The sequence below is a fragment of the Balaenoptera musculus genome, chromosome 6 (genome assembly GCF_009873245.2).
Source record: "Balaenoptera musculus isolate JJ_BM4_2016_0621 chromosome 6, mBalMus1.pri.v3, whole genome shotgun sequence".
Lineage (NCBI taxonomy): Eukaryota > Metazoa > Chordata > Mammalia > Artiodactyla > Balaenopteridae > Balaenoptera > Balaenoptera musculus.
In genome coordinates this window covers 66,393,328-66,411,777 of record NC_045790.1, presented here as the reverse complement: position 1 = coordinate 66,411,777, position 18,450 = coordinate 66,393,328, and the positions used below count along the sequence as shown (strand labels likewise).

At 44.3% G+C, this 18,450-nt stretch overlaps 1 protein-coding gene across 2 annotated transcripts in view; it reads left to right on the top strand.

Annotated features, from left to right (window-relative positions):
* The window catches only part of APBA1 (amyloid beta precursor protein binding family A member 1), a 233,144-nt gene that overhangs the window by 172,464 nt on the left and 42,230 nt on the right, over positions 1-18,450 (top strand). The window lies entirely within an intron of this gene.

Sequence of the window (18,450 nt, the reverse complement as noted above, 5' to 3'; positions counted from 1 at the left end):
TACGTGATGGGAAAGATTGATTTTTTTTAACCCCCAGGCTCCAGTTTTTTCTCTTGACCTGACCCCACTTCCAAGAGGAATCTTTCTCAACTTTTTAACGGATTGTCTCACTAGTCAGTGTGTATGTGAAGCTGTGCCAAGAAATTTGGGGAGAACCACAGGGAAGGAACTGCATGATTTTGCCAGAGAGCATTTTGTTATCACTTTCCAGGTAGAAACGCAGCATGCAGGGCCACGGTTTGGGTGTCTCACATGCTCGCTTAGTAAGTTGGAGCTCAGGAAACTTCCCAGGAGTCTCTAGAAACCATTGTGTCAGTTCTCCCAACTGTACGCTCTGGGTATTTTCTGTCAGTGGACTGGGGCTGGACAGGGGAGGAGGGACGGTGCAGGGAGGGGAGCAGATAGATCATAGATAATTGAATTCCATATGTAACCCAGTTAAATCCTGGGCCCATAGAATTATGAAATGCGATTTATCTGTAAATGTGATCATCTTCAAAATGGGAAATACTCCCATTACAGGTATAACTGACAACATGTTCTTAATACAAAGATGTAGCTCCTCAGTCCACTTTTTTTGAAACACAGTTTTTCACTGGAGAGCAGCCATGGCGAGGATGTTGTTTTCTTTTGACAAAGGCCACCTCACTCTCCTGAAGAGTCCCACTGGCAATTTCTCTCTCCTGCTGTTTTGCACAGTAAGACAACGGGCACTCAGCTGCCCACTTGGTGTGCCTGGTTGACCTCTTTAGTTGGTCACATCCTGCCAGTGGGACACCAAAAACGGATGAAGTCTGGGAATGGATTGAAGGAGGTTTGGAGCCAGGCTGGGCATTTTGACCTCAGTTTCCCCAGACAGAATAGCTGAAAATAGCTGGGTTATGTGACCCAGCAGCCTTGACCTACCAGTCATGGTCTTTGACACATTTCACAGCTTTAGAGGGCAAATTATCCCAGATGTCTACACCCTTTGTCTTGGGCAAAGACAGATTCCTCCAGGCAGTAATTTCCTCATGTGATTTCAGGTATGACTAGGCAGGCCCCACTGGACCGAGACCAGATGGCGCCTTTGGTGTGTAAGGACCCCCCGACCCCAACCCCGCCCTGCATTGGCTTACTCATTTCCTTGTACTTACAAATTCTACATCTGCTTCTGTTTATGCAGACTTGCCTCCATACCCCACTCCTTACCACACTGGCTCTCACTTCTGACCAGATCACATTCGTATTCAGTGCAGTCGGGGCCCCAGTCTTTGAATGGATAGATTCCAGATTCCAAACTTCCTGATTAAAATCTCTGGAGGTCGGGTCTTATCATCAGTATTTCTGAGGCCCAATTAAAATTGGTAACCACCAACTTAAACTGCAAACTACAGTTTAAAACTTGATTCTTTACTGTCTGTCTTTCTACTTGTCTCACGTGCATTAGCCTATTGCCTCTGTAAGTCACTGTCAAGTCTATTGCAGGCATAGTGTCTCCTCCTCCCCTTGTAACTCAGAGGAAGTCACACAGCGCTGATGCTCAGTAAGCATTCATTATACGTAAATCTTAGCCCTATCGTTGACCTGCTGCAGCTACGTTGAGTTGGTCACCTCCTTTCTTCCTCAGATTCAGTTTCCTCATCAGTAAAATAAGTTATCAGATTTAGTTCCCAGAATGGCTGAGCGAAAATGGTTTTGCAGATATTGAGTCCTCCGTGGAAATGTGAAATCAGAATTACAAGTTTGGTGTATTAGTTGCCTTAGTAGGTCAAAACTTACTTAACATTTAGGGTTGGTCAGCGGCAACCTGAATTAGAGGAGTTGGCTGTTAGCACCCCTTCCTCACTTTCTCCAGCCTGGTGTTGCCCTTCTGCTTCCCCCAGCACTCACATCCCTCTCGTGCCCTCACGGTGCTGCCCATCTGGTCAGGCACTCTGAATAACCTAGGGTCTCCAGTTCCACTTTGAGCGACACTGTAGTATCAGCTTTTATTTTGCAGGGCTGGTCTGATTAAGTCAAACTAAACTGCTAATTAGTGATGATGGCAGTATGCACCACCCCCTTAACATAACATTTACCTTTTATTGGCATCCCCAGTTCCAGAGACCAATTGGTGAAAGTATTTTGAGGGAGGAAACCATTTCGGCACTAACACTTCATAGTCAGAAACCAGCCACTTTCCTGCTGGGAGGGAGATATTGCTAAAATCCTGGGAAGTGAGGGCTTGATGTTAACACCTGCCCTGATCATGTGCACTTTTGTGCCCACCTTCTTTTTTTAATTTTTTAATTTTTTATTTTTTTTTGGAGAAAGATGATGTAATGAGGGTGGAGAAGCATCCTGGCTTCATCTGGGCCTTGGTTTCCTTGACATCACCTACCCCCATCCTCTCTCCGTTTCCCTCTATCCTGAATTCAACATCAGCCTACGTGGATTTTTGTTGTTGTTGCTAGGAAACTGTTGACCAAGGTCAAGTATACGTGCTAATTCATTAAGGCTTGTTGGCAGCATCTTATCCTGTCATGGTTGTGTTGTCAAGCTTACAGGGGTGAGTGAAAAGAACCGTTTTTGCCAAAAAAAAAAAAAAAATGTTTTTGCTGCTGAAGGATTCTGTTTTCATGAAGGATTCTTGTTAAGGTGTCCTTCTCTGAGAGGTCCTTTTGCCAATCCACACTCCTTAGGGAGCTCTGGCCAGCCATAGTTTTTCCAGGATCTGAATAGCAAAGGATGGAGTTGAAATGAGATCTGCAGTCAAGCAGACAGACTTTAGAATGAATATGTATTCTGTTGGGGCCTGATTTCCCTGAGTAGATCAGTTCCTAGCTGGAATGTGATGTATTCTTGGCAGGTGGGGGGCAGGGAGGAGAGTTTTCCTAGGATAGTCAGCTCCATTCTGTGTCCTTTTGTGGCTTGAAAAGGACTAGACCCCAGGCATCCTTAACTCAGAGTGTTCTCCTGGCCTGCTATGGAAGAGTATACCAGTATCCCAGTATTGGCTCTAAAACCAACTTTGTTCTGTTATATGGCTCATACTGTTTAGAAAAGGGGGGCTGGCAGAGCCTCTAGGTTAACATCCCAGAAACATATCCAGAAGCATAACTTTAGAACCAAAGGATCTGCTGTCAGGACAGCAAAAATGGGCCCCAGGATATTTTGCTAAATAGAACTCAGAAGCCAATAGGAAACCTCTTCTTAGACAAATGAATGATATCAGAGGAATAAATGTGCTCTCAACCATCTGCCATGCAAATTGCCGTAAAGTGATTGGGTTGGGCTGTTACAGTTGTTCCCCTGCTAACACTTTTCGGTTTAATAGAGTACAAGCTACATAGAGGACACTGTCTATGAGTAAGAAATAGGGCCTGGCCACATAGCCACACTATTCTTAGTTTTGTCAGTGAACCAAAGAGAGTTGTGACTGCTTTATCTCATCACAAATTGAAAGTCTGTCTCTCAACTTATCATCCACTCGTTTAACAAATACTTTCGAGTTCCTTCTATAGCTCAGGCGCCATGCAAGACACCAGGGATACAGCAGCCACGGAGATGCAGGCTCTGGCTAAAACAGACACAGGGCCTGCCTGTGCAGAGTTTATGATCTGTTCGAGGCTAGTTCTTTAGTGAGCCCTCAGCCAGACCTCAGGTCTTCTCTGTTCTTGAGGCTTTCCTCTGAAGCCGCCTTTAGTGTCTTAGCTGTGTAAAATCTGCTGCTGTGTAAAAAAATTGCCCCAAAACTTAGTGGCATAAAACAAGCCATGCTGATTATCTTACAGTTTCTTTGGTCGAGAATCTGGCATGTCTTAACTGGTCCTCTGCTTTGGGGCCTCTCAGAGACTGCAGTCAAGGTGTCAGGGGCCTGTAGTCACCTTAAGGCTCACCTGGAGAAAGCCCTGTTCCCAAGCTCTTGCACTTGCTGGCAGGATTCAGCTCTTCATGGGCTGTTGGACTGAGGACCTCAGTTCCCAAATGACTCTTGGCCACAGGCCTCCTAGGTTCTTTGCGACTTGGGCGCTCTCCTCCATGGCAGCTTGTGTTAATAAAGTGTGCCGGACGAGAAGGCTGAGTCTGATAGCAAGAAGGGTTACAAAAGACTGTGACTTCCCATCGCAGAATGACATCCCATCACCTTTGCTGTATTTTATTGTTGCTTAGAGTAACTCACTAGCCCACACTCCCTCCCCAGGAAGGGGATTGCACAAGGGTCTGAATACCAGAAGCTGGAGGTCACAGGGGCCACTCGAGAAGTCCACCTACCACATTTGGTGTCTTGCCATTACCTTGTGCCAGCAAAGAGCTGCTGGGCTTAAAGCCTGAGGACACAGCAGCTGCTGGCCTCCTCGTCCCCACAGCCGACCTCGTCAGCCTTTCCCAGCTCCCAGGCTGTATGAATTTTGTTGTCTGGCTGGGAATGGGCAGATCTACAGATCCTGACATGACTGACAGAGAATGAAGCCAAAGTGGTGAAAAAGGGAATCGGGATGTGAGCCAGCACGGAGGTGAGGCGGGCGGCTATGTCAGAGAAAGTTAGGGCTCAGGAGGGCCTGTGGAAGTGGGAAAGAGGAAGGATTTTGTCCTGAAGGAACACGCATGACCACATGGATTCTTAAGTAGAAGGATTTTAACTTTATTCTCAAGGGACTTCCAGAGCCCAGAGAATTTTCTGTAAAGAGTCCTTCATAAGCTAAGGCAGAGCTTTCAACCACTGTGCCGATGATCCCCCTGGATTTTGGACACAGGGGCGACCTGGACCACCGGCTATGTTGCCTTCAACTCCGGCAGCTTCACTTGGGGCTCCAGACCCTCTCCAGGTGACCCAGCGTGCTGTCCCAATGCTGTCATCTCTCTGTATGCCATGGCGCAAAAGGAGGTAGAGAGGCACCAAGTTAAGGGGTCTTGCCGGTGCTGAGAGAACAGGCCTTGAGGCTGGCTGGCCTCCTGGCGCCTTGACTTCTCCCTCAGCTGTGGGGTGTGCCTCCCATTCTCTATGCTCCCATCTCAACTGCTGTCTTGCTGTTGGGGCGGGGGGTGGGGGTGGGGGGGGCAGTTTTCGGTCGCAGGTGTTATCCATTATGGATGAGGCATGGAGAAGGCCGTGGTGAATAATTAAGCAGGTTTCAGGTGCAGATTGAACATTAAAAGGAAGGAAAGAATGAAGAGAGCCAGGGGAAGAATTCTGGATTCTGTTGCACAGACAGAACACTGTGTGTAGATGCTTTCTGTAACTTTCCAGAAGGTCTGTTTTCTTTGCAGTCTCTCTGGTGATTTTCAGTCTTATGTGTGATGGTGGTTCTCTGGTTAACAACTGAAAAAATTACAAGCTTTCCACAGCGGCAGTGAAGATTCTGATGGCTTCAGTCTGGCCTGAGTGGCTCATGAATCCAAACCAAAGCAATTTTTAAGAGTGATAATGGAGAAAATGGCTTCACACATGAGCCAGGGAGAGTTCAGCGGTAGGGGCTATTTAATTTGGACACTTGAGAGTCAACACCCAGAGGCTTTCTATCTTTTAACTAACTCATGGAAAGAAGACAGTGTTTTGAGAGATGCCCAGTGCTGTAAATTCAGAAGAAATACCTCCTGCACTGCTCACCATTTTGAAAAAGCTTCCTTGAATGGGGCTGACAGCCACAGGAATTGCATCAGACTGACCCAGATTATAGTAGGTACAATCTGGCTGCACGCAGAGTGGTCAGAAACACAAGAACAAGAGAGGAGGGACAGAGAAGTGCCCAAGGACCCCCTCTCTCTGGTCTGGCCTGCAGAGTTGTCCACAGCACAGGAAACTGTCACTTAGCATGGGTGGGCTTTCCAGCTGTGGATTGTTCAGGTCCTTTGCTTCTCTTTTTTCTACCTTTTGACTCTATTACAATTCATCAGGTAGACTCAGGGAGAGAGACCTGTCAGCATGTCTCATGAAGAGTTAGGTGAGAAAGAAGGCCCAAGCCGTCCGTTACAACGAGTGTCTTGAGTGTTCTGTGCCTTTCATGTCTCACGCACCCACGTGCTACCCCATTGCCATGGCTGGTTAAGAGGTACATTGGCTCTGGGAGGTCTCTCTGTCTGTTTCCTGTTGTCAGGCTTCAGAACTACCCTGCCCACCTCTGTTTCCATTAGTTCCCTCCAGCTCAGTTCCACCCATGTTTGTCTTGACTTTTCTGAGAACCACAGACCTGGTCCAGCTCTCAAACCCAGTTTGGGATTACCTGTTGGTTTGGGTCAAACCATGCCGACCCTGGGGACAGCTTCTTTTTGTGTTTGTGTATCTGGCTTGCCATTTCCCCTTCTTCAGATTGCAGTGCAAGGACGTTAGAGCACAAGAATGTTCAGCAAACGTGAAGAGGAAGGGAGGGTCCACGTTCAGCATCCTGTGCCCCCAGAGCCCCAGGCCCTGGCTGGCCACATGCCCAGGTGCATTCTGACGCAGGTTTTAAGAGAGGCTCTTTTTCCCAATTCCCGCTCCTTCCATCCACACAAACTAGATGCTTTTTTTCACAGGTTCTATAAATGCAGCGGAGTTTATAGAGTGTGTGAAAGTTTCTGGTAGCACCTCAGAACCGAGTTTGTTTCCCCCAGAAATAGGAGGCATCACTGCCAGCCGGGGTAGGTCTGCCCCTTCTCAGAAACGTCAGGTGATGATACCCCACCAGTGGCGCATGACTGCCAGGGCCACTGGGCACCCAGGGGTTAATGCAGCTGGGTCACACACCCCGGGATGTGGCCACATCTCCTGTTACAAGTTGCATTATTGACTAGGGAACATCTAACACCACTGGAAACAATCCATCAGACACACGCTGAGGTCAGGAGTTAGCCTCAGCTCACAAGTGGACCCACAAGAGCTGGCCCTTCTACCCAAAGAATACCAGTAAAGATGGAGAATTTTTGGATGTACCAGTTTGAGTGTCACGAAGACGAGGTAGGTGGATCCTCACGCTTCAGAATTATGTTTGCTGCTTTGCTCTTGGTTTTCTTCTCCTAGTCCTGTCAGATTGTGTGTTCTCCGCATTTCCCTTGATAGTAGGAGTAAGTGAACAGAGCTGGAATAGGAATAGGACGGGAAGAAATGTAATCAGGTTTGCCTGTTGCTCACAAGTCCAAGATGACCTGAAAAAAGAAAAGGCTGTTTGATCACTTAGAAAGATGTGCACTTTGCTTCCTCTCCATCAGCGTGGCATTGTTATTTGCTGTGAAAATGAGTTCCTTTGGGCACTGTAGCCTCTAATTCTGGGCTCTATGTTGTGTCTTTTGCTTCCATGATGCTAATGAAACTGAATGGAGATTAGTGCCTTGCGCATTAGGAACTGTTTTGCTAATAAATGAACTAATGGGCATAATGAACCCTGTACAGTGCCTGGCACATAGTATTCCATCTGCAAATGGTAGCTATTATTGTTCTTAGCAGATAATGTGTTATTACAGCAAATAGTGTGCTCTTAGCTGCATCTCTTAATACAAACTAAAAGTCACTTTGATTTTCCTCTCACCGTTTAATGTGGCCTGAGGATGACAGTGTAGGAGAACCATCAGGGAATGTGGACCTAGATGGAGAAATGAATAGCAGGCTTCCTTCATAAATGAGTCCATCACAAATTGTAATACCTTTCCAATAAATACAGTGAGGCTATTTTGGGGAAAAGATAACATCGGTTTATAGATCAACTTTATCAGATAAGTTATCCCACCTTGCAGGGATGACTCTAGTTAATAGTTAACTAGTCAGTTTTGTGGGTTTTTTTTTTCTTTTTTGCCTTTAAGAACATAGTTTCAGAAGCTTGGAGCCCTTTAAATGGTGATAAAATGAGTGATCTGTGTGGTCCCCCCAAGATGAAAGCAACCTCTATCTGAGGAGATTGCTGCAGTGCAAGGTTCTCTCCTAACTACAAGGTGGGCCAGATCTTCACACTACAGCCTTGCCATGGGTTGAACGGACTTGGAGATGGGAATGGGAGCATTTTCCCTGTGGGAAAAGAGGATGGAAATAGAATATTCTGACAATTATCTCAAAATGTTCCATTGGTATTAATTGAATCCATTATAAATGTGTATATAAAACACTTCATTAGGCCCAGGCTATTATCATTTTAATGACATAATTATGCCCCTACAATGTCTATGCTAACTTTCCTGCTTCACCACATTAAGGAAATACAAACGTGCATTGATAATATAGTTTGAATTGAGAGTGAATAATTATGGGTTTCTTCAGCAGTTTCTATTTTCAGAAGCACAAACATATCTTGGAGCAAAGAGAAACTAATCATATATTTGTTTTTTTTAAATAATTGTAACATGGAATAGGTTAATTTAAAACACCTTAGATCAGTGAGGAAAACAATGTACATTTCCTTGAGAAAAAGGATTACGCTGGTTAAACCAATATGCATAGTGAAAAAGCTATGTGAGGACACTGGAAGCACAGAAGCTCCATACAGCCCCCGAAACGGAAGTTTCCTAGGAAAACTAGAGCATGTACTGTGGCCTGCCCTGGGTAATGCCCCCACCTTTGAAAGTCCATATAGAAAAGGGAATGGAACCAGAATGTTCAGGCTGGACAGGACTTGAATGACCAAATGCTTGATTACAGTCTATGAAATACCACCGTTGAGCACACTTGTTCCTGCTGTGTCTGCAAGACTATTCTAATCATCTGAGGGTGTAGATGTGCAAGCAGAATCTGCCAAAGAAGGGAGACAGACTGTGATCAAGAATTAGTAAAAGTGAGGCATCACCTCACACCAGTCAGAATGGCCATCATCAGAAAGTCCACAAACAACAAATGCTGGAGAGGGTGTGGAGAAAAGGAAACCCTCCTACCCTGTTGGTGGTAATGTAAATTGATACAGCCACTATGGAGAACAGTATGGAGGTTCCTTAAAAAACTTAAAATAGAACTACCATACGACCCAGCAATCCCACTACTGGGCATATACCCTGAGAAAAGCATAACTCAAAAAGAGTCATGTACCACAATGTTCATTGCAGCACTATTTACAATAGCCAGGACATGGAAGCAACCTAAGTGTCCATCGACAGATGAATGGATAAAGAAGATGTGGCACGTATATACAATGGAATACTACTCAGCCATAAAAAGAAACGAAATTGAGTTATTTGTAGTGAGGTGGATGGACCTAGAGTCTGTCATACAGAGTGAAGTAAGTCAGAAAGAGAAAAACAAATACCGTATGCTAACACATATATATGGAATCTAAAAAAACAAAAAAAACAAAAAACTGGTTATGAAGAACCTAGGGGCAGGACAGGAATTAAGACACAGACGTAGAGAATGGACTTGAGGACACGGGGAGGGGGAAGGGTAAGCTGGGACAAAGTGAGAGAGTGGCATGGACATATATACACTACCAAATGTAAAATAGATAGCTAGTGGGAAGCAGCCACATAGCACAGGGAGATCAGCTCGGTGCTTTGTGTACACCTAGAGGGGTAGGATAGGGAGGATGGGAGGGAGACGCAAGAGGGAAGGGATATGGGGATATATGTATACATATAGCTGATTCACTTTGTTATACAGCAAAAACTAACACAACATTGTAAAGCAATTATACTACAATAAAGATGTTAAAAATAAAATAAAATCAGCCTTTAAAAAAAAAGAGTAAAGAGCAGACATAGAGAACAGACTTGTGGATGATGAGGGGTAGGAAGGTGGAGGGAGGGATGAATTGGGAGTTTGGGATTAGCAGATGCAAACTTATGTATAGGGTGGACAAACAACAAACTCCTACTGTATAGCATGGGGAACTGTATTCAGTATCCTGTGATAAATGATAATGGAAAAGAATATGAAAAAGAATTATATATGTATAACTGAATCACTTTGCTATACAGCAGAAATTAACACAGCATTGTAAATCAACTGTACTTCAGTAAAATTAAAAAAAATATATGGACAAGAACGCTGAGCTATATGTGGGTACAAACTTCCACATGAGCACATAAGTGCAATGCTGCATGTGTCCAGAACCGACTGTGTATATAAACCTGTTTCCTTTTTCCTCTGATACTAGAGGATTGGTGTCCATGCATCCTTCCGTGTATTCAACACACTTATTGAACTCCCGTTGTATATTTTATGGGGAATCCCGTATTAAGCACTTGAAGAAGAAAATGTAAATTAATCATAAATCCTGCCTTCATGGTGCTTATTAAAATATTGTAATTAAAATATTATTCAATAGTATTAGAATTTTATACAATATAAGGGAGAAAGTGATGCACCATAAGAATGGCACAGGGCTTCCCTGGTGGCGCAGTGGTTGAGAGTCTGCCTGCCATTGCTGGGGACACGGGTTCGAGCCCTGGTCTGGGAAGATCCCACATGCCGTGGAGCGACTAGGCCCGTGAGCCACAACTACTGAGCCTGCGCATCTGCAGCCTGTGCTCCGCAACGAGAGGCCGCGACAGTGAGAGGCCCGCGCACCGCGATGAAGAGTGGCCCCTGCTCGCCGCAACTAGAGAAAGCCCTCGCACAGAAACGAAGACCCAACACAGCCAAAAATAAATAAATAAATACATAAATTAAAAAAAAAAAAAAAAGAATGGCACAGATAAAATACAAGCAGCTCTCTTAGAAGAGGGATTCCTTTCACCTAAGAGAATTGGAAAGACTTCATGAAAGAGTTAACATTTGAAATGGGCCTTTGGTGTGTCGTGGACATGTGGAGTTCAGACAAGAGCATCAACAAAGGCTCTGAGCAGAAACTCACAGGTTATATACAGGGAACAGAAAGGAGTTCAGTTTGGCTTGACGACAGAGAATAGGAACTGGAAGGGTAGAAAATGGTAAAGAAATTAAGGCCAAACCTTGGATTCCTTGAGTGCCAAGGTAAAGAGTCTAAGATTTATTCTTTAAGCAAAAAGGAACCACTAAAGTTTTTGAATTGAGGAGTGAATTGCTCAGAGCTTGTTAAAACTGTCTTTAAAAATGAGAGTAAATAGGTGCTTAGTGAGAAGCCTCTGGATGTCTTAGTTTGGGCTGCTGTAACAAGATACCGTAGAACCAGTGACTTAACAGAAATTTATTACCCACAGTTCTGGAGTCTGGGAAGTCTGAGATCAGGGTACCAGCATGGTCAGCTTCTGGTGAGGGTTCTCTTCCTGGTTTGCAGATGGCTGTCTTCTTGCTGTGTCCTCACAGGGTGGAGAGCAGGGAAAGAGGAAGCACGTTCTCTTGTCTCTCTTATAGAGGCACTAATCACTTTCATGAGGGCCCCACCCTCATGACCTAATTACCTCCCAGAGGCCCCACCTCCTAATACCATCCCACTGGGGGCTAGGGTTTCAACATATATGTTTGAGGGGGACACAGTCCGTAATGCTGGTGAAGAAGGTTCATGAGTTCTTAGTGTTTGGGTCACATGTAGTATGTCGACTGCTTGGTGACCTTAAAAAAAACCTTATTTTCAGGTTCTGTGAGTTGCTCCGTATCTAGCCTTCGTTGCAGTGAAATTTTTGTCACTGAGTTCCCTTGGAGGGAATGTGTACTTGGATCCACGGGTACTGAGACTTGTTAAACTTGGCTAGAGCTGGCTGGGGTCTTTCACCAGGTGTCCTAAACAGTGGAGTATCTCGGTGTGTCATGGTTATACATAAGCAGTGTTCTCAATTAACACTAGAGCAATGCATATGCACACGATTCTCTTTTGTAAATCAATCACCATAATAGCATCATGCTCAGCCCTCATATTCCAACGCGCTACCTTGAATGGGAGACTGTGGGCATGTCAGAAATTGCATACAGCCATCGTGTATACCCCCCAGCCATAGCCAGTAATGAGCTATTCTTGCCAGCATACCAGTAAGAGTCTTGGGGCTTATAAATTAACTTAAAGTCTTTGTGGTATGATTTTTATAGAGCCTTCTATGTGCTTTTTAATATTATTCATGAATAAAATGTTAATAAGGAAGGAAATGAGATGAAGAAAACATCCCCATGGGTATGTGTTGTCCTTGTGAACACTCTCCCATAGGGGTGAAATCATTTTGTTACTGTTGGAATCTTAAAAGACTTACCAAATATTGATTGAGTGCATAGTGCGTGCCTAGGCACTGAGCTGACCCTCTGTGTGCTTTGTCACCAGTTAATCCTCACCTCAATCCTGAGAGGCAGGTAATTACTGTTTTCCTCAATTGTCAGGAGAATCAGAGAGGTTGGGAACCTGCTCAGGGTCTCAGCTTTGAGTGGTAAAGCCAGAATTCACACTCAGCTCTGCCAGATGCTAGGGCTTGAGCACTTAACCCCTTCAGTATCCTGAAACCTCAGTGGCAATTTTACTTGTTCTGCCACAATACAAAATAGAACGCCAGTCTTTTTCAAAGGAGAAATGTTAACTTGTGTTCCCTGTAATCACCTATACTTTTGAAAATAGACCCTAATATTGGAAAGCCAGATCATGGTGGCTTTGAAGACTAGACCCAGTGTCTTAGGACTTGATTTTTTTTTTCTTTTTTTACTTCTGCCAACCAACAGGCTTTGTTCAGGGCTTTCCAAGTCCCAGACACTGTGGCAGGAAAGGCTGTGTCTTCTCCACTGGAAGCCTTCTTTGACCCAGATGGTCTCTCCTCCCTTCTGCTCTTGCCTCTTATGGCAGCTGTTATGTCACATTTTAACCACCAGAGGAGAGGGAGGGCTGTCCCAAAGGATCCCTATGTAAGTGTACCTTCAAAGGCCTACTTAAAATTAATCCACTTACAACAAAGACCAAAGTTTCAAGTAAGGATGGGGAGAAAGGGATTTGATTAGAACTTTACCTTGAAAGACAGTACTAAAAAATTACAAACATAAGCTTAGTTTATCTTTTGACTAACAACATGTTGGTTATAATTTCATCTATATGTGAATTCTTAGAGAAGAAGTATTTTTTCATTTATTTTATTGAAGTATAGTTGATTTACAATGTTGTGTTAATTTCTGCTGCACTAAAAAGTGATTTTTATGCATATATATTCTTTTTCATATTCTCTTCCATTATGGTTTATTACAGGATATTGAATATAGGTTCCCTGTCCCTGATCCCAGTAGGACCTTGTTGTTTGTCCATCCTATATATAATAGTTTGCATCTGCTAATCCCAAACTCCCAATCGATCCCTCCCTCCCTCCCTCTCTCTCCCTCTCAGCAACCACAAGTCTGTTTTCTATGTCGGTAAGTCTGTTTCTGTTTTGTAGATAAGTTCATTTGAGTCATATTTTACATTCCACATATGTGATATCATATGATATTTATCTTTCTCTTTCTGACTTACTTCACTTAGTATGATCATCTCTAGGTCCATCCATGTTACTGCAAATGGCATTATTTCATTCTTTTTTGTGGCTGAGTAGTATTCCACATACATGGAATGGTATGGTACATACCACATATATGTACCACATCTTCTTTATCCATTTATCTGTCAGTGGATATTCAGGTTGTTTCCATGTCTTGGCTACGGTGAATATTGCTGCTATGAACATAAGGGTGCATGTATCTTTTTGAATTATAGTTTTGTCTGGATATATGCCCAGGAGTGGGATTGCTGGATCATATGGTAGCTCTATTTTTATTTTTTTAAGGAACCTCCATACTGTTTTCCATGGTGACTGCACCAATTTACATTCCCACAAACAGTGTAGGAGGGTTTCCTTTTCTCCACACCCTATTCAGCATTTGTTATTTGTAGAGTTTTTAATGATGGTGGCACCTCACAGTAGTTTTGATTTGCATTTCTCTAATAATTAGTGATGATGAGCATCTTTTCATGTGCCTATTGGCCATCTTCTTTGGGGAAATGTCTATTTAGATTTTCTACCCATTTTTCAGTTGGGTTGTTTTTTTGTTGTTGTTGTTATTGAGTTGTATGAGCTTAGAAGAGAAGTATTGACTTGGGGAGTTGTAATTTTTCTCAAAAAAAGTCATTGAATCGTACAATAGAAGAACTGCCTTCAATTCACACGTGACTTGCGCAGCATGATCAGAAACAGTCCTTTCGATCATAAAGAGGACCATTTCAGCAAAAATATTTAAAGACTGTTTTCCCAAGGGCCTCTCCTTATTATCAGATGTTCTGATCATGCTCTTTTAAAGCACCTCTAACATTGTCATCCTTCCATTTTTCTCTTAATTGTTAACTGGTGTAACTCTACCAACTTTTCAGTGGTCCATAGTGGGTTTGAGCAGTTCTCCAACTTTGCCACCTTCAACTTTCTGAGATTCTGCTTTTTCTTTATTTATTTTTGCAGTATTTGCACTTCTACTCTGCAGTGCAGTTGCTGTTTTGTTTTGGTTTTGCCTAGAAATGCCAGATGGTCCCAACAGTCAACAGAGAGCAGCTGACAAGACATGGACCAGGTAGATGCTAGTGTTTTGGAGGGAGGCTGTTAAGGTGGACACTAGCCTTGCGAGTAGTCGGCTCCTTAGTGGCTGTTTTCATGTTATGGTGACTTTTTATTTTTCTCAGGGACTCAGAGACATTGCTACGGAGGACACACTGCATTTGCTTGTGGGTCTGTCTGCCCTGCTAGATCAGGAGCTCCTTGGGCACAGTCAGGGATCTGGGCTCCCCAGACACTGTCTGCCCTTCATGTTAAATAAATGAGTGAATGGCCCAGGTCAGACTCACTTTTTCGTGTCTTTTGACTGGAATTCCTCCAGAAGTCTTTCAAGATCCCTCTACACCTCTCCAGATCACAGCTTTGCTCTCAGTCCTGCCTCAGTCCTTAGGCCTTTCTGAAAAGAACGCTGCCTGTGTGGAAAGAGCCAGGGACCCTTTACCCATGGTTTTGGGGTGTTCCTATTACCATCCTGTCAACTTTTCTGGGTGGTAATCTTCTCTCCGTGCTGATGTCCAAGGATGAAAGAGGATTAAGGGAAAGGGAAGAGCGAACCCCTCAACCCTCTAGATTTCCCACCTTAATTCAGGAAATAGTTATTAAAGTGCCTACATTGTGCTTCTTCCATGAGGACAATAAATAGGCCAGTGGCTCACAAAGAAAATACCCTCTGGGCAGAGAGTAGGCAGTTTGTCACCAAGTGGGGCTCCAGTGACTGGTCCCTGCCTTTCAGCTCATCTCTCCCTTCCCTGCAGAGCTGTGCTTCCCTCCCTGCCTCTGTTTCTAGTACCTTCCACCTCTTCCCTATCCCATCCCATCCTGCTGCATGAATACCGTCCAGTTTTCAAGATTCAGCTGAAGCAATTCCTTCCCAATGTAGCATTGCTGATAGACACCCCTCCCCTTCTGCAGAGAGACACCCTCCCAACCCTGTGTCTTTATGTATGGATTCATATCCTAGCCACCTGCCGTGACACTGACTTTACGTGTCTCCTCCCACTACCTGGAAAGGGGTGGGGGACAGAACCACAACATCGCTTTCCTCTTTGTTTCCCTGGCCCAGTGCTAGGAACACAAGGAGGCACTGAAATGTCTGTTGCAGGAATAAATTAATAGTAATTATTTGTGCACTGTTTTTCTCCCCTTCGTGTATAGCCTGAAAGTTCCAGGAACTATTTGTCTCTCACCTCTACCACCAGCAGTTAGTTTCCCCAAGGAGATGTCCAGTTGGAATGAAAATGAATGATTGGCTTTACCTTGAGATGCTATTGCATTCCTTAGGCCTAAGATCAGGACTGTCCATCTCTTGTCCTGGCATTGAAGAGCCTAAGTCTTAAGACTGACAGCTCTGCTTTGTGGAACCCCAGAGTTGTGGGAAATCTGCTGGAACATAATCTGCAGAAGACATATTGTTGAGCTTAAGGAGACCTCCTGTAATTACCACCACAGGGAATTGTTGAGTCATCTTTGAACACTACCTCCCTAGAGACACCCTGTGTGGCACTTACCTTTGTGAATTTCCAAGCCCACATTTGCTTCCCACCCTTGGTCTCATTTGCCTAAAATTGAATATCTGTTCAGTAACCCAGAAGGCATGAGACTCCAGAGAGAAATATGTAATGATAGTTTTTACTTTTTGCATCATTTTGTTGGTTAAATTTTGCCTCCAGTACATCTTTGAAATATAAAAAGTATTATCCAATTTCTGGTTTTCTCTCCACTCTTGAGCATATTAACAAGGCAGAAGTTGAATTGATGTTAACACCTTTGTTTCGGCTCTATGGAGCCTGTGTCTGTCTGCTCTGAAGGTGTTTGACCTTGACTTTGTCAGCAATGGTGTGGTGGGTAGTAGGCTTCCACCAGGTAGGGTACTCTCTTGTTTGGGGACAGTTTTTGCTTTAAAGGAGCTTAGCTGGAGTTAAGGTCGGAGTCTTCGGAGGCAAAGGCCACTTCTCTAGTTCAAAATGCAGATGTAACATTCCACACATAACAGCGTAGAGGTCTTATATCAGAAAGAGGCTTACCACTGATCACTAAAAATAATGCAAGAGAGTAGTGGTTGACTGCTTTCTGTGCAAGTTGGAAAACATGGTAAGGCTGGAAACCACATTGACATCAGTTATTCAGTAAATGTTTACTGGGTGCCTACTGTTTACAAGACCCAAGGCTAGGAACTTGGATTATAAAGATGAGTAAGACGAGCCCTCGGGAGAGTTCTTGGGAGAGTGGAGGCAGACACATAAACAGATAATTACAAAACCCGAAACACGCCATCAGGGGAGAATGGTACCTTGAATAGAGTCTGAGAAAGCTTCAGCAAGATGAGTGCTTTCGAAGGAGAGAACGAGGGAGAGCTCTCTAGGTGGAGGTCAGTAACGGCACATGCAAACAGAAGGAAGCACAAGGGGTCTCATTTGCATGCAGAAGGCTAGGGCATGAGTGTCTGAGGGGAAGTGCCTCCTGATAAAGGCTGATGTGGGTCCCCTGAGAACCTCAGTGAGAACAGTGCCCACCAAAGTCACATTTGTGCCTCTTCTCCGGTGTCCCGTGGTGGACGCCTGGCACTGGTCATCAAGCCTTACTGTGGGGTCCGACCTGCCTCTTCTGCATCCCAGCCTGCTCTCCAGATAATCTGTCTTCTCACATCATCCAGAGATGACCTGGTGCTCACAACATTGCAAAGACTCCATTTTCAGAAGACTTGCAACAGAAAATAATTAGAGAAATAGGCACTGTGGGATACTTTGGGAGCATTTTTTTAAAAAATGAAGGTGATATACATGGCTCTCAAACCAAGCAATTAAAGAAAAAGCAGCTGCTCTAGCTTCCCCAGGGACTAGACCTTTAAAATTTTTGTGACAGAGAAAATTACTTGGGGAAAAATAGACATAAATATCTAAGGAAGCTCTTCAAATTTGAAAAACTGGGAAAATTTGAAGGCATTAGATTCTCATGAAAACTTTACATTAATTTTGAGTAGGCCAGACATAGAGCTAACTCAGCAAGTCCCCACCAACTCTCTTGGGTGCCGAATGAAAAATTCTGTGTGTTCTTTTTAAAGGCACACAGGGCATCTTTCTTGTGTCCAGGGACCGTGGGGCTTGGGTACTTTGTGTCTGATGTTACCCTAATGCTCATCTTCTTGACTCAACTGCGGAGCAGCTGATTTCTGCATGTGAGTGTTGAAGAGGCTCATTGGTCCTCACCTCCCTGCTCAGAATCAGGTATATCGGCTCATGGGAAACAAATCCAGGCTTCACAGCAATAGAATGGGATGGTACCACATCTGTGTGCATAATACTGCATTTCACCACATCACGCTTCAGTTCATTTGGTGTCTCCTGTAATTAAGACTCTTTGGAAAGGATTTATTGTTTTTATGATTTCACACAGTGCTTGCTGGGGCCCCCCTTGTATGTGAACGTGCCCCCTCCCTTCCTGAGCACCACTGCTCTGTGGAACATTCTCCCTTCCCACGCAGAGGTGTATTACTGATGTCTCTGCCTCCGCTTCCCCGTGAGGTTCAGTCTCCAGAGGTCAGAAGCAGGTTCAAGCTACTGCTCGTGTGATCTTGCTTTCTTTACCCAGAACCTACCTCTCCTCACTCACAGCCCCAGGCTTTCCTCAGAGAATAGGGTCCTTGACTGGGTTCGGTTTTCTGCCTTCTATCAAACATCACCAGCAGACTGTGAAGCTGCATGTTCTTCCTCTCAGAGGACCATGGCTACAGAATTCTTAAGCATCCCTGTGGCTCACCTGAAGGTTCTCTTCATCCCCCCCCAGATTTCAGGAGCGTGCAGAAATGTTTGGGAATCAGCTGGGGAGGGTTTTCAGCGCCTGCACTATTTCCATCCCTGTGCTTGTTTTCTTTCTTTGGTCGTTCAATCAGCAGGGCTTTAAGGGCGCTGGCCTGGAGCTTCAAATCCATTCAAGCAGGACTTGCACAGGGAGCCTGAACCCATCACCGAGCTGGGGACTGTGCTTTCCAAACCTTTCCTGTGCCTTATTTTTAAACATACCATTTAACAAAGAATTCTTTAACTCTTCTAAGAGTATCCAAGGTAATGTTTTTTGGATGCCGAAATATCTCTGTGTTTTCAGTGGCCTCTGGATTATATCAGACAAAATATTTCACAG